This window comes from Leptonychotes weddellii, chromosome 4, assembly GCF_054177405.1.
Source record: "Leptonychotes weddellii isolate Sample4059 chromosome 4, ASM5417740v2, whole genome shotgun sequence".
In the NCBI taxonomy this organism is placed as follows: domain Eukaryota; kingdom Metazoa; phylum Chordata; class Mammalia; order Carnivora; family Phocidae; genus Leptonychotes; species Leptonychotes weddellii.
The window spans coordinates 134,541,381-134,555,975 of record NC_138372.1 but is presented as its reverse complement, the minus strand read 5'-3'; the positions used below and the strand labels follow the sequence as shown (position 1 = coordinate 134,555,975).

The following is a 14,595-nucleotide window of genomic DNA, read 5'->3' as shown; positions in this document are numbered from 1 at the left end:
TCTGAGCTCTGGACATTTTCCTGTTTTCTTTGTAGAGCAGAAGAGGTTTCATCTGCTCTTGTGCCTTTGACCTCCTGCCACATAACACAATCTGAAAAAAAATGTGAATGTTGTAAATAGGATTCAGAATTACTCCTGCACACTGCACCGCACTGTGTTAGGTGTGATGGTAAACAAGATAAACAGTATCTCCCATGAAGCAGCTTTTATTTTAAATCAAAGTGTTAACTAGTCTTCTAGTCAAATGACCCATTGACTTCATGTGTTTTCCTCCTCTACCTCTACCTCCTGAGACCCTAAAAAGGAAGGAGGAAATAGTAAAGGATGAGAAATTTAAACCAATTCTGGAAGACTGAAAATAAAACAAGGACTTGTACCTGACATAGTAGGAAAGAGGAGGTCATAACCTCAAGTACTATTGAGAGGGATGCTGATGAGGGACAGAGAAGGATATTGATGGCTGGCAAATCACTTGCCCCCTGTAGCCTTCCTCCTGAAGGTGAGGATGAGGTGTAGAAAACCAGGAGACTTGAATTGAAATTTCAGTAAAGGAAACAATTGGACCCACAGATCTCCTCCTGAAGGTGAGGATGAGGTGTAGAAAACCAGGAGACTTGAATTGAAATTTCAGTAAAGGAAACAATTGGACCCAAAGATCTCCTCCCTGATGCTTTTTTTTTTTTTTTAATTGAAGTAGAGTTGACACACAATGTTACATTAGTACCAGGTATACAACATAGTGATTAGACAGGTCTATACATTATGCTCTATTTATTGCACCATTATTTACAATAGCCAAGAATGCAAGCAACCCAAGTGTCCATCAATATAGATGGATAAAGAAGATGCAACATATATATGGAATATCATTTAGCCATCAAAAGAATGAGATCTTGACATTTGCAACAACATGGATGGACCTAGAGGGTATAATGTTAAGTGAAGTAAGTCAGAGAAAGACAAATAGCATATGATTTCACTCATATGTGGAATCTAAAAAACCAAAATAAATGAACAAACAAAAAGCAGAAACACTCCCTGATGCTGTTTAAGCAGGGGATACTATCCCCAAGAATGACACCGGACGTTCATTCTTTGGAATTATTCCAGGCTACCAGATATAGGGAGGGCAGGGACGGTGTTGAACTGAAGGAGTGAATTAAATAAAAACCTCCATTATGAAATGTGGCACCCTTAGGCTGCTTCCTTCCTTTCTCCTCTGAAGACATAAATAGCCAGGGATAAACTCCTCAGGCAGGACACTGGAAAACTGCTCTTTGGAGACACTGAACTGGTCCAGAGAAAATACTGTCACATACTGATAACTGGGATTCCCTGACAAAGAGCTGCCTGCTGACCTGACCCTTTTGCTATGGTGGAGTCTACCAATATACAAGTCCTGATCACTCACGGAATTTCCAAATAGCTTATTAAAAATCTTTTATTATAGAAAATGTCAAACATATAAAAGTAGAGAGAGCAGTATAATAAACCCTCACACATCCGTTGCTCAGTGTCAACAATTAGCAATTTATGGCCAATCTTGTATTAGTCATATTGTTACCCACTTTCACTTTCCTGTATTATTTTGAAGCAAGGCCCAGATATTATATCATTTTACCCTGAGATATTTTAGGTTGTATCTCACGTGTTTCTAAAAGAGACCGACTCCTCAAAAGAAACTGCTATCCTGTCATCAGCACTGAAATAAGTCAGTGTTCAAATTCTCAATTATCTTATAAATGTCATAATTTTATTTTATAGTTTGTTTGAAATAGTCCCAAATTAGTTTCACTCATTGCAATCAGTTGATATATATGTCTTTTAATCTCTTTGCATCCCTGGGGTCCTTAGCTATCTTTCTCTTTTTGTTTGCTATTTATTTTTTAAAGAAACTGGGGTTTCCTTGCTGGAGTTTCCATGGGGTAAGATTTGCTGGCTGCATCTATGTGGTGCAGTTTAATAAGTTCTTTTGTTGTATTTATTTCCCATAAATTGGATCTAAAGGCCGAATCAGATTTAGGCTGGATTTTTTTGTAAAGAAAAATTCCCAGGTGGTATTGTATTCTTCCATTTGGATGCACATAAATCTGACTGTCTTTCTCTTTTGGGATGTTAGCAGTTATTAATGCTCATCCATTAATTTATTAAGGAATGCAAAGTGGTGATATTCTATCAGTCCTTCATTTATGAGTTGGAATGCTTCCATAAAGAGAAACTTCACCGTGTTTGATATTTGCTCACATACGGTAAAGGTATAATAAGTGCTTGATTCTTTCTCTTTATTTGCAATTTTTTAAGTAATGAGATGACTCACTTTTTAAGTAATGAGATGACTCACTCACTTAATTTTTAAGTAATGAGATGACTCAATTGGTCTCTAATGATGACCAATTAAATTTTGTTTTGCCTCACTGCTCTTATGAACTTGTGGATTTAAACATATTTAATGTGTTCCAAACTATTGATATTATTAGCCTTGGGAAACTATCCAAACTATTGATATGAAGCTTAAATTGTCCCATTTTTGGCTAGTGAGTTTGGCTACTGAATCCTTCTGATACAACATTACTATCTTTGATAACTTCTTTGCTATCAGTAGAATGGAATGACACGATGATCCAGACCCACTTTGACATTTTTTTTCCTTAAATCACAGTCATTAGAGAAAAGTGTATTTAACATGAAAAAAGATATCAAAAGAGAAACTCAAAGGAAGCAAGGGTAGTACAGAAAACCATAGAGATCTTCAAAAATAACTCAGAGGTCGCTAGGATGGAAGATAAAGCAAAGGTAATTTCCCAGGGGAAAAAGAATAAAAAGGAAATAAATGAAAATGATCCGCTTGAGGCCTGACATTCAACTAGTTGTAAGACCAGAAGGAAAGAATAGAGAAAAATCAAAGAATATTACTGGGAGAAAACCCCCAAAACTCAAAACCCAAAACCCAAACAAAGACAAAACAAAACCAACTCTGTTCTCCTCCTTCAAAGTTTCCTAAGGCTAAAACTATGACTGAGAGGGCCCACTAAGAACCAAAGACAATAAGTGAATATTGACTCATATTCAATGCACCATCATGAAATTTCATGAAGTTTCAGAACACCAGAAATAAGGAGATCCCCTACAACTAATTACATACAAAGAAACAAAAATGAGTAAAGCTTTAGACTTCTCAACAATAAACATGCTAAAATACAATGGAGGAACTTTTGCTTCCACCTAAAATGGCATAATGGGGTCTGGGTTCATCCTCCTGCCTGAAACAACTGAAAAACCAGGCACAATATGCAAAACAATGTTTTCCAGACATTAGACACTAGGAAACAAAGTACGGTGATCCCTGAGGGATGGAAGACAAACAAGGTTGCCTCAGCTTGCTGCCTTGAGAATTTTCAGGCCACAGAACTGAACTCAGGGAAATTAAGTTAAGGGTTAAGGAGATTAGACAAACTGTGGTGGCTGGGGTTCACAGGCAGAGCCTGGGAGAGAACAGAGCTGTGCAGAGAGACATCCAGACACCTGTGGATGAGCTCCCTCAAGTATTCAGCAAAGCACTGATCAGTGACCTCACCGAGGCTGGGCAAAGAACCAGCACAGAAAAGAATTAGTGGGAATAGTACCTTGAGCTCACATAGGTCTGGGAATAGTTCCTGTATCCACCATCCAGACTGGAAAACCTCATTAGTTAGCATAGTCGGAAGTATCTCTCCTCGTTAGAAGAAAAGAATTAGTCCTAAATGACATGCTACTCTGTTTTTGCTTAGTAAATATTAAAAGCAACATCCAAAAGGATCAAACAATTTCTAAGTCACTTCTAGAATGACGATCAAGAATATTTATAAGGATGCAAAAATATCTAGTAGCCAACAAAGAGTGGAGTAATATTTTTAAGATACTGGAAGAAAAAGTTTCAACCCAGACTTTAATACCCAAAGTGCTACAAACTAAATGTGCCCCCTCCACATTTCTATGTTGAAATCCTCACCCCAATGTGACAGTATTAGACTGTGGGGGCTTTGGGAGGTAATGTGGTCATGAGGACAGAGCCTTCATGAAGGGATTAATGGGATTATAAAAAGAGACCCCAGAGAGTTTCCTTGCCCCTTCTGTCACAGGAGGGCACAGCAAGAAGACTGCAGACTACGAACTAGCAGGTGGATCCTCACCAGACACTGCATCTACAGGTGCCTTGATCTTGGACTTTCCAGGCTCCAGAACGAGGAGAAATAAATTTCTGTTATATATCAACTACCCAGTCTGTTTATTCTGTTATAGCAGCCTGAACAGAATAAGACAAAAAAATATCAAAGTGGAAACTGAAGTTTGAATTACAGAACTTTTCAGACATATAAAAGCTGAAAGAATCTATCACCCACAGACCTACATTGTAAGAAATGTTAAAGGAAGCCTTTTAAGCAGAAGGAAAATTATGCCAGATGGAATTATGGATCTAAATATGGTAATGATGAACACAAGAAATGGCACCTACATGGGTAAATATATGACCTAAAAATTATTTACATCTCTTTAAAAGATAATTTACTACTTAAACAAAATGATAACTATGCAGTGTGGAGTCTATAATGTATGTAGAAGGTAAAATGTATGACCACGATAGAATAAAGGCAGGGAAGCGAGAAACAGGAGTATACTCTTGTAAGGTTCTTATACGTATGTGAAGTGGTATAATATTGCTAGAATGTAGACTGTTATAACTTGAAGATGTATACTATAAACCAAAAGTAGCCACTGAGATAACAAAACAAAAAGTTGTAGCTAATTAGTCAACAAAAAAGATAAAATGGAATCAATCATAAAAAATATTCAGCTCCCCTCCACCCCCCAACAAAGGTAGAAAAAAGAGGGGAGAAATGAACACATAGAAAACAATTTATTTGTTTGTTAAGACAAATAGAAAACAAATGGCATGATAAAAAATTTAAACAACTGTATCAATAAATATATAAATGTAAATGGTATAAACATCTTAATTAAAAGGCAGTTATAATCAGATTGGATAAAAAAGCAAGACCCCAATTAATATGTTGCCCACAAGAAACCCAGTGTAAATATAAAGACATAATTAGATTAAAAGTCAAAGGATGGAAGAAGATCTACTATTCTAAAACTAATTGAAGGAAATCTGCATAGCCTATCTTCATATCAGAAAAAGTAAACTTCAGAACAAAAAAGCATGATCAGAAATGAAGAAGGTCATTTCTTAATGATAAAGGAGTCAATAAATCAAGAAGTCAGAGCAATCCTAAGTGTTCCTGCACCTCATAATACAGCTTCAAAATACATGAGGCAAAAACTGATATAACTGCAATGAGAAACAGACAAATCCATAATTTTAGTCCTAGATTTCCATATCCCTCCTTCAACTTCTGGAACAAGGAGACAGAAAATCAGAACAGAATGGGTAAAGACAACTGGAACAATACAATCAACCAACTTGACCTAATTGACATTTATAGAACACTCTCCCCAACAACAGCAGAGTACATACTCTCTTCAGGACACAGAGAACACATCTGTCAAGTACCGAATTCGCATGGAACAAGTCAACACACAGCTGACCAAGGTAGACCATAAAATAGGCCTTGATAAATTTGAAGGAATTCAAGTCATACAAAGTATGTTTTCTGACCATAATGGAACTAAATTAGAAATCAATAACACAGGGAAATCTTGAGAAATTCACAAATAAGTGGGAATTACACAACACACTAAAATATTTACTTTCCACTCACCTTTTTGGAGAAGGCTAAAAGGATGCACTCCAGAGAAATTAGAGAATTAAACAAGGAAGGGAAAAACCTGTGCTTTGGGATATAGGAAATCCCACCCAAGATCTTGTCCAAAGGAAGTTCAGAATGACAGCTATCCATAGACCCAGAGAGCAATGAGATCGAAATTAGGAAAGAGGAGGGAGAATTTCCTAAGAAAAAAAATAAAAGTGATACATCATCTGGTATGTTTAAACACAGGCACATGATACAGGGAGAGATTTGAGATACCTAAGGATACGTTTATAGATAATTATGAGATAAAAGGGAGGTAATAAGTAGTACCAGCAAAAATAAAAAGTTGTATAAGAAGCATAATTATATCATACTATTTGGCTGTGCAGAGAACAATATTCTGTGTTGTTATAGTAATGGTAATGACAGATTGATTTTTAAAAAACTATGTGATAGCTGTGTTGGGAGGCTAAAAGTCTGTTGGTGTAGGAGAATTTATTATCTATCACAACATCAGTAAATAATACATCTATTTGATAAGTCAAGAGGTAGGACCACACTGTCTTACTTAAAATAATGGAGGTTAATATCAGAATAAATAGTTTTCAAAAGCTAAAATTGTTGCCTCTGGATGTTACACTAGGAAAGTGGAATGGGAAAGGGTAGGTCAGGTGATTGCTAATCTCCACTAGATGCTCTCCTCATTCTTTGGGTTAAGACAAAATTCTATAGAGGTATTTTTTGATAAAATATTTAAAACAAAAAATTAAAGCAATTAAGCAGGAAACAGCTATATTTCCAATGACTCTCTAGTTTGAGGGCAGAATGAGGAAAATTTCTTAGAGTCGCTCCTCGGCATCTGAGCTGTAGAAGGTAAAGCAGAATATGCCCAAGGTGTAAAATGTAGACATACCTCCGTAGTGTTTAACTAAGTTTACTAGCTAGTAATATTGAGTTGTAAGGGTAATGACATTTAAAAAGTAATGACATTGCAATGAAGAACTAATGGATTGGGTAGGGCATACCAAAAAACTTCAGTAATCAAAATAACATTTTAATATAATACTTTAAAAATCAAGATGAATGTGAAAAATCTACAATGGGCAAAATGTCAAAAGTTTTCATGAAAAGACAAGACTGTAGTACGTATTTTTTCTGTGTGTCAGGCTCCAATATGGCTCGGCATGGCACCGTTTAACAGATAGTAAGTGTTGCAGTTACTGGAAGAACAATAATCACGTCTGCTTTCTTATCCTAAAATTCTGTATGAAGATGAGCTGTTGGCACAAGGGAAAGTTTTTTGAAAACATACTGTATAAATGTCGGTTGCTTCAAATAATCTCCATAGTACTTTATCACCTGTTAAATCATTAACTCTAATCAAAGGTATAGTGACTTCTGGCAAAGTCTCCATCCTCTGTTTTCTTCAATGCTCTTAGCAAAATGAGTAGTTCTTAGGGATACCATTTTCTTTGCCCGCGACTGGTGTTTAATGTTATTAGCCATCTGTTCCACTTCCCTTACTCCTCAAAAGTGAAGGGAAATTTGTCCAAATCCCCCTGTTGGTTTTTTTCCTGTGTTCACAGCTTGAACTGTAACAATGGGGATGGGACTAATATTTTCTGTTGGGAGACAGTGCACCTGTGAGAGCGTGAGCTCTAGAGCACCAAGATGTGGCAAGTGGTTGGGGACTTAAACCAGTGGGTAGTTGGTAGAAGAAATGGAGTTCATACTTCTGGATAGGCACCTTTCTCAAAGACCTGTTTCTCTCAAGGTCCATCTTTTTAATTGCTGACTTTGCACAGACTCCAAAAAACCTGCATACCATAATCTGAAAGGGAAGGTCAACCTAAAGGTCATGGGTTTTAAGGGTGCTACTTCAAAGACATTTATCTCCTTTACAAGGCCATTAGTCTTGGGTAATGGTCTATTGTCTTTCATCATCCCAACCTCTTCACCTGCCTGTTTACTTTGAGTCCAACCACAGAATTCAAGGCCCAGTACGAACTGGTGCTTTTTTGCTATTTCATGCTGGCCCAGTGGAAGGTTGTTCCCAGCCTGTGAAAGCAGTTGTCAGCTGTCGGAAGGAAATGCAGTTACTAGGGGAAGGATACGCTTTAGCTTTCAGCTAAAACATGGGAAAGAAGTATGAAGATGGTATTGTAGTTCGATGTGTAAGTCTAAACAGATATCAGAGACATAAATATCAACAATAAACACGGCTACATTGGTATAGCGCTGACCTACACATTTCATGTCAGCTGCCTCAGTGACTCCTCATTGTGACCGTATGAAATAGGTATTATTATTAGCCACTTTACAGATGAATAATTTTTCAAGGCTCTGGTAAGCTGCAGAACTGGTACTGGAACACAGGCAGTGTGGCTACAAAGTAGGGGCCTTTAACTTCTCTGCTCTGCTATCTTGCGTATAAAAGAATAGTATAGCCATTTGGTGAATTATTATTTAGCCTCCAAAATAGTATAGAGTCTGTGTGGCAAATAAAGATGAAATACAAACTGCATGACCCTGGGTTTAAGCTGTATAAAATACATACAATGTAGGTAAAGATGGTCAGAGGCCACGGACCCCAGATGGCCAAAATTAAAAAAAAAATCACAGAGCCAAAATATGGCAAGAAAAGCCATAGTAGAATTTGTAGTATGTATATAGTAGAATTTGTCTTGGAATATGTAGTGGAATTTGTGCGTTGTTTCTAAGAACTCTGTTCCTGATTCAGTTCCATTGCCCAAACTCAGGTTTGTCCCCAGATTTTGACTTTTTGCAGTGTTCTGGAAGGGTTCTTAGGGAAATCTCTTGCTGGTGCATGTTCTCCAACTCCCTTTGGTTGCTTGGGTCACACACCGATTCACTCCCGCATGGCTGATACTCATCACATACTCCCTAGTCTCTGCCCTTGCGTAGCCCCCCATCCCACAAACAACGATGAAAATAGTTCTTGTGGTTTGCTAGTGAGATTATGTTGATCATTTTCTCCTATTAGAAATAAGAACAAAATGTCTTGAACCCAGTCATAAAAATGATTGTGACATAGAGATTTATTTCCTTAAAAAGCCTACCTTGATGTTGAGCATTGAGTAATACATAGAATTGTCAAATCAATGTTATACACCTGAAACTAATATAACATTGTCAGTTATACTTTAATAATAAAAAATTAGGAGACAAAAAATAAAATAATAAAAAACCTACTTTGATCGATCAAATGGGTTATGTTTGATTAATACCTGTTGTAAACACAAATAAGGTAAACCTGGGTGTGAGCCTACAAGTAAAAAACCAAGAACCTCTCACAGTTATGAATGAGGTGGTATTTGGAGGAATAGGTTGTATTGGGAGAAAAAGGAAATGATAGATTCCAGACAGAGTCAGTGATCAATCTATGTCAATCCATTCATCTATTCAGCAAATATTTATTGAGTATACATCACGTGCCAAGCACTGTGCTAGGTTCTGGGTATTCAGTGGTGATCATCATGGACAAGGTCCCAATATTTGTAGATTTTATCATATAATTAGTAGTGGAAACAGATTTTAAACAATTAAATATAAGCCTATAATTACTAACTGTTGAGTGCCATGAAGGAAAAAGCAGAGCATCATGAGAGAATAATCTGGAGATCTACTTTAGACTGAGGGCTCACAGAAAGTCCCCTGAAAAGATAAGACTTAAGATTTGACTTGAAGGATAAGAAAGGACCAGCCATACTAGAAGTCACTGCGAGCACACTTTGGGTGGTGGTAACAGCAGAACCTGTAAGGACCCTGAGGTGATAGAGAAAAGTCCAAAGAGGCTGGAGTGTAGCTACTGAAGAGGGGAATAAGGCAGGTGAGGGTTGAGGTTCGGGTCACGAGAGAGTAGTGGATTTAATCACAAGTGCGATGGGAAACTAGGGAAGATCACTACTTGGAGAATAAACTTGAGAGCAGTAAGAATGAAAACGAAGGGGTTACTGCAGATGTCCAAACAAGAAACGGTAGACCTTTGCACGAAGGTGTTGGTAATGAAGATGGGGAAGAGAGAAAGAGCTGAAGATGTATTGTAATGGAAGAATTCTTGGAATTTGGATAAGGGACTAGATGTGGGAAGGAAAGGGAGATAACAGAATGATGTATTCGTCAGGTGGTAACTGCTGTGACAGAGAACCCCTTCCAAGTCTCAGTGATTTAACCACTAAAAGATTTTCTTGCTCCTATCACAGTCCAGTGTGGGTCAGCAGGAGAGTAAGGGAGGTCTGCTTCCCACATTGAGGTTCTTACATCTTGTGGAGTCTCCATTGTCAACAGGTGGCCTCCAAAATCACCAGGGACAGAGAGAGCATGGAAGACCACGTGGAACATTTCAGGGCCCATCCGGATATGGGGTGCATCACTTCTACCCACATTCCATTGGCCAGAGCTCAATAACAGAATCACTCTTAACTGCGGGGGCTCGGGGGTGCTGGCTAATATAATCTGGCTGCCTGTTCAGGAAGAATATGAAAGAGGTTTGTAGCATTATCTCTGCCCCAAATGACTGCCTGTTTTTGACTTGAGCAACTGGCTGGATGGTGCTGGTACTATCTGTATACCAAGCTGGGGAGGACAAGGGGAGGAACAAGTCTGTGGGAAAAGATCAAGTAATTGGTTTTAGACTGGCTAAGCTTGAGGTGCCTAGTTTCCATCAAGGTGGAGATGTCAGGTAGGCAGTTTGATACTCAAGTCGTGAGTTCAGGTTTTGGCCAGATACATAAACCACTGGGAAGTGTCTACATAATTTGGGCAAGTCTGTGTGTATTGACTGTGTATTTCTCTGGCTATTTATTTACTTTACTTACTTATTATTTATTTATTTGTTTAGTAGATAGTGTCAAATTGATGGACATCATATCTAATGGAAGTTAAGAGGATTAAAATCAGAGAATATTTTGGTAAGAAGTTTCCATGATGAAATCCTTACCCTCTACATTCCTATTGAAAAACACGAGAACTTTTAATCTTCAATGTTCACATAACATCCTGGAATTAAAAAAAAAATTGATCTAGATCCCATTTTACAGATGAAGGAACTGAGACCTGAAGAGATTCAGTGACTTGCTCAACACCAAAAAGCAAAAGAGTGGTTGCATGAGGACCTAATACCACGGGATGTTCAAGCCAAAGCTGTCCCAAGTGCTTTAAGAACAAATACACTTTTGGGGGCGCCTGGGTGGCTCAGTCGTTAAGCGTCTGCCTTTGGCTCGGGTCATGATCCCAGAGTCCTGGGATCGAGCCCCACATCGGGCTCCCTGCTCAGCGGGAAGCCTGCTTCTCCCTCTCCCACTTCCCCTGCTTGTGTTCCCTCTCTCGCTGTGTCTCTCTCTGTCAAATAAATAAATAAAATCTTAAAAAAAAAAAAAATACACTTTTTGTTCTGTGTTGTTTATTTGTTTTGACCCCTTGGAATATATACCTCTTTAAGCCTAAGTGTATTTCCAAATTTTCCTGGAGACTTTAACACGGTTCCTAAACTCTGCACAAATTCATTCTCAAACACCTGTTAGAATTGGTTTTACTGCTTTCCGCTTCAAGGACTGCACCCAGCCCACACTGTTCCGTAGAAACCTTCTCCAGGAAACACAGCATTTGTTGGTTCTACTTAATTTAAGTTTTGTTCTGCTACTCTTTCTCCCTTGGTCTTGGAGAACACAGAGAACTTATGAGGCTAATTTAGGGCAGCTATGCTAAAAGTTGAAAGTAATGTTTTCTCTTTGCAGGAAACACCCCAGGGGCAGAGAATGCAGGAAATTGTGTGTCACTGTGATGAGAAACAAATGAAAGCCTTTACAGCAGACATGGCAGTCTCCAATCCCCTCGCGCGTCCATCACTACGTGCCATTGCAGATGTGTCGTATGGGCAACAGCCAACTGAGCGTCCAAAACACGAATTCTCCCCATTCCCTTCCTCACTATGTCCTCCACAGTAATTCCCAGGGATCCTAGGAGGCAGTGGATGTGCTCAGAAAAATAATGTGAGCGCCTGTGTGACTTTTAAGATAATTAGAATAGGATGTAATGTATGACCCTGCATTAGGAAGCAACTCCCTCGAAACTATAGCATGTTCCCTTTATTGCATGAAGGCCATGGTCATTTTATTCTACTCAGATATGGTTATCCTGAGGAGATCATTCCTGTTTCAGTTACCTGGAGAAAGAGGAATATCCTTAGGCAAGTAGTGGGAATTGAGTTGGAAGACTCTGGGAATGTAGGCTGGAGAAAGAACTCTTGGTTTAGTCTTTAAGGATTCCATGTGTCTGGGAAGATTTTCCTTTGACAAAGGTCAAAGGTAGCATCCATCATGAGAAAGCAATTGGGAGGTAGAAGAGATCTCAAATACTGTGTCTTCCAATGCTTTGGCCAGCCACAGTTTGTAAGCCAGATTCTTTAGATTCATGCTGCTTTCTGAATTTATTTTCTCTTTGTTATACCCCAGAAGCAAGGTATTTTGGGCACACTTGGCCAGTTGGCCACTTCCCGCGGAGCAGGGAGCCCGATGCGGGGCTCGATCCCAGGACCCTGGGATCATGACCTGAGCTGAAGGCAGACGCTTAACTGACTGAACCACCCAGGCGCCCCAACACACTTGGCCAGTTTTAAATGAGTGAACATTTTCTCCTGAGGCCAGAGATAATCAAGGAGAGACCCTGATGCAGTGGTTCCATCTGGGGGCAATTTTGCTTCCCTGGTGACATTTCTCAAGGTCTGGAGACATTTCTGATCATCACAACCGGTGGTGCTGGTGCTGGTGGTGGTGGGGGGGGGTGCTACAGGCATTTAGTGATTAGATCTGCTAAACATCCTGCAACACCCAGAACAATCTCTACTGCAAAGAATTATAAAGCCCAAAATGTCCACAGTGTCAAGACCGAGAAACCCTGCTGAAGAATAAAGATGAGCCTGAGGGGAACAGAGTTGGTGGCATGTGGCCCGGCTGTTGCCAACTTCCAGATTTTCCTTCCAGGACTACCTTTGGACATTCTGGGTTTTTATTGCTATTGAGATAAGTAACATTTCCTTGCTCCAGTCTTAGGTAACATGCTTCTCCTATTCCCAAATCAGAGAAACCTCCCTGGTTTCCTCCCTTGTTCAAGTCATTAATACCAAATATTTATTGAGCTTAAACCAGTCCTATAAACTAAACTATGCCCTGGGGAGACAAAGAAATTTGAGATGTCCCTTCCCGGAAATGATTAAAGCCTCAGTTGGGAATTCTGAGCTGTCACTGTCTTCACAAAAGTCCTTTTATAAAGGAATTTGAGGATTGGGGAACAATGGGCATTACCTCCCACTGTGATCAGGTAGACTTCAATCTTCTCCTGGGTTATTCCCAGACTCAGAAAGTCATTCTCCAAGTTTATAACAAATACCTGGGACATTAAGACATTTATAGTCCTCTTAATCTGACCAATCATGCGATATAAAAATAGCAGTATCAATTGTGCATGATTCTCAGATTGTGTTCTACTTTCATTTCTTCGTGGGATCATTTTCATCACTCGACTACATTTTGTTCATTGTTTTCTCCCTTGAGAGGCTGAGGATTGACTTATTTCTTACAGAAGACCTGCTTTAAGAGCGTTATTTCTGAATCTTGTTTTGTTTAAAGGAGAAAGGCAGGGTTGGAGGAGGTCAAACATTCCTGGGGACCGTTATTTGCCAATTAGGAACAGACCTAGATTTTCGGTATGTATTTATATTACTATCCCCCTTCACATACACATACAAGAGCAGAAAATGCTGTGCACCCTCACATGGGGAGTGGGGTGGGAGGGCAAAGACAAATCTATAATCCGACAATTTGTATAAATTATAAAAGAAATAAGAATATGTAATTTAGCATAAAAATTAATATAATACTAAGTGACATCTTGGTGTTTTAGAACGGTATGTGGTTTTTCCTACAAATATAATACTTACCTCTGATTTCTATATATGCATTATTTTGCTTACTATTTATTTGTTTAGGTTTATACAGTAGACTTCCCCTCTTTGTGTTATTGGCCACGTGTAAAATTTGAAGTTTAAACTTGGATTCTGACTAATTTACTCACAAGAATGCCAAAAGTTATTATTTCTACAAGGTAAATTGTAGTATATTAAAGAATTATTCAGCCAAGATCTCATGAATAAAGAAGTAAATTAGACTAAAGCCATTCTTTTCCCAGAAAAGGGCTTTAAAGGTAGAAAATAATCAATTGCTTATATGATTTTCATAGATCTAATATACTTTTTTACGATAACTTTCCCCTCTAAAATATAAGCAAATACCCCTTACCTTTCTCCGCAGTTGGGACTTCTGTGTAAAAACAAAATATAAAATAAAGAAGTCAACAAAGAAAAAAAATAAAGTTGGAAAATATATCCATATGCAGTAAGGAATGAGACATTTTGAAGATTGGGGAGTTAGTCTGAAAACCTGATCACATAAGATAATTCGGTTAAGATGACTTCCTCAAATATTTATCGAGTGCCTATTACATATACTAGAATTAAAATAAAATATGATTTTAACCAAGAAATCAGTGTAATGATTTGGATCCATTAAAAAATTCAGTTTAAATTTAATAACCCTGTCATGAGGGTGCCTGACAATATTTCCTGGCATCAATACATCAACAAATTAAAATTAAATTAACAAACATTTAATTAACAAACTAAAATCAACAAATAGTTAAATAGCTACTATGCATAAGCAACTGTTGTAACACGATTGGGGTGGAGTGGGGTTAGGAGGAGACGTAAAGATGGATAGCAGTAGACTCTTAACCTCAAGTATCTTACAGATTAGGCCATTTTGGAGTTAATTCA

General features: G+C 38.3%; 1 long non-coding RNA gene across 1 annotated transcript in view; it reads right to left on the bottom strand.

Moving 5' to 3' along the window:
* Window positions 1-14,075, bottom strand: part of LOC145721144 (uncharacterized) — a 58,584-nt gene extending 44,509 nt beyond the window's left edge. Inside the window, exon 1 of the long non-coding RNA XR_014144608.1 lies at window positions 14,063-14,075. This is a non-coding gene — a long non-coding RNA (uncharacterized LOC145721144). The remainder of the gene's footprint in view (window positions 1-14,062) is intronic.
* Between the last annotated feature and the right edge of the window lie 520 nt (window positions 14,076-14,595).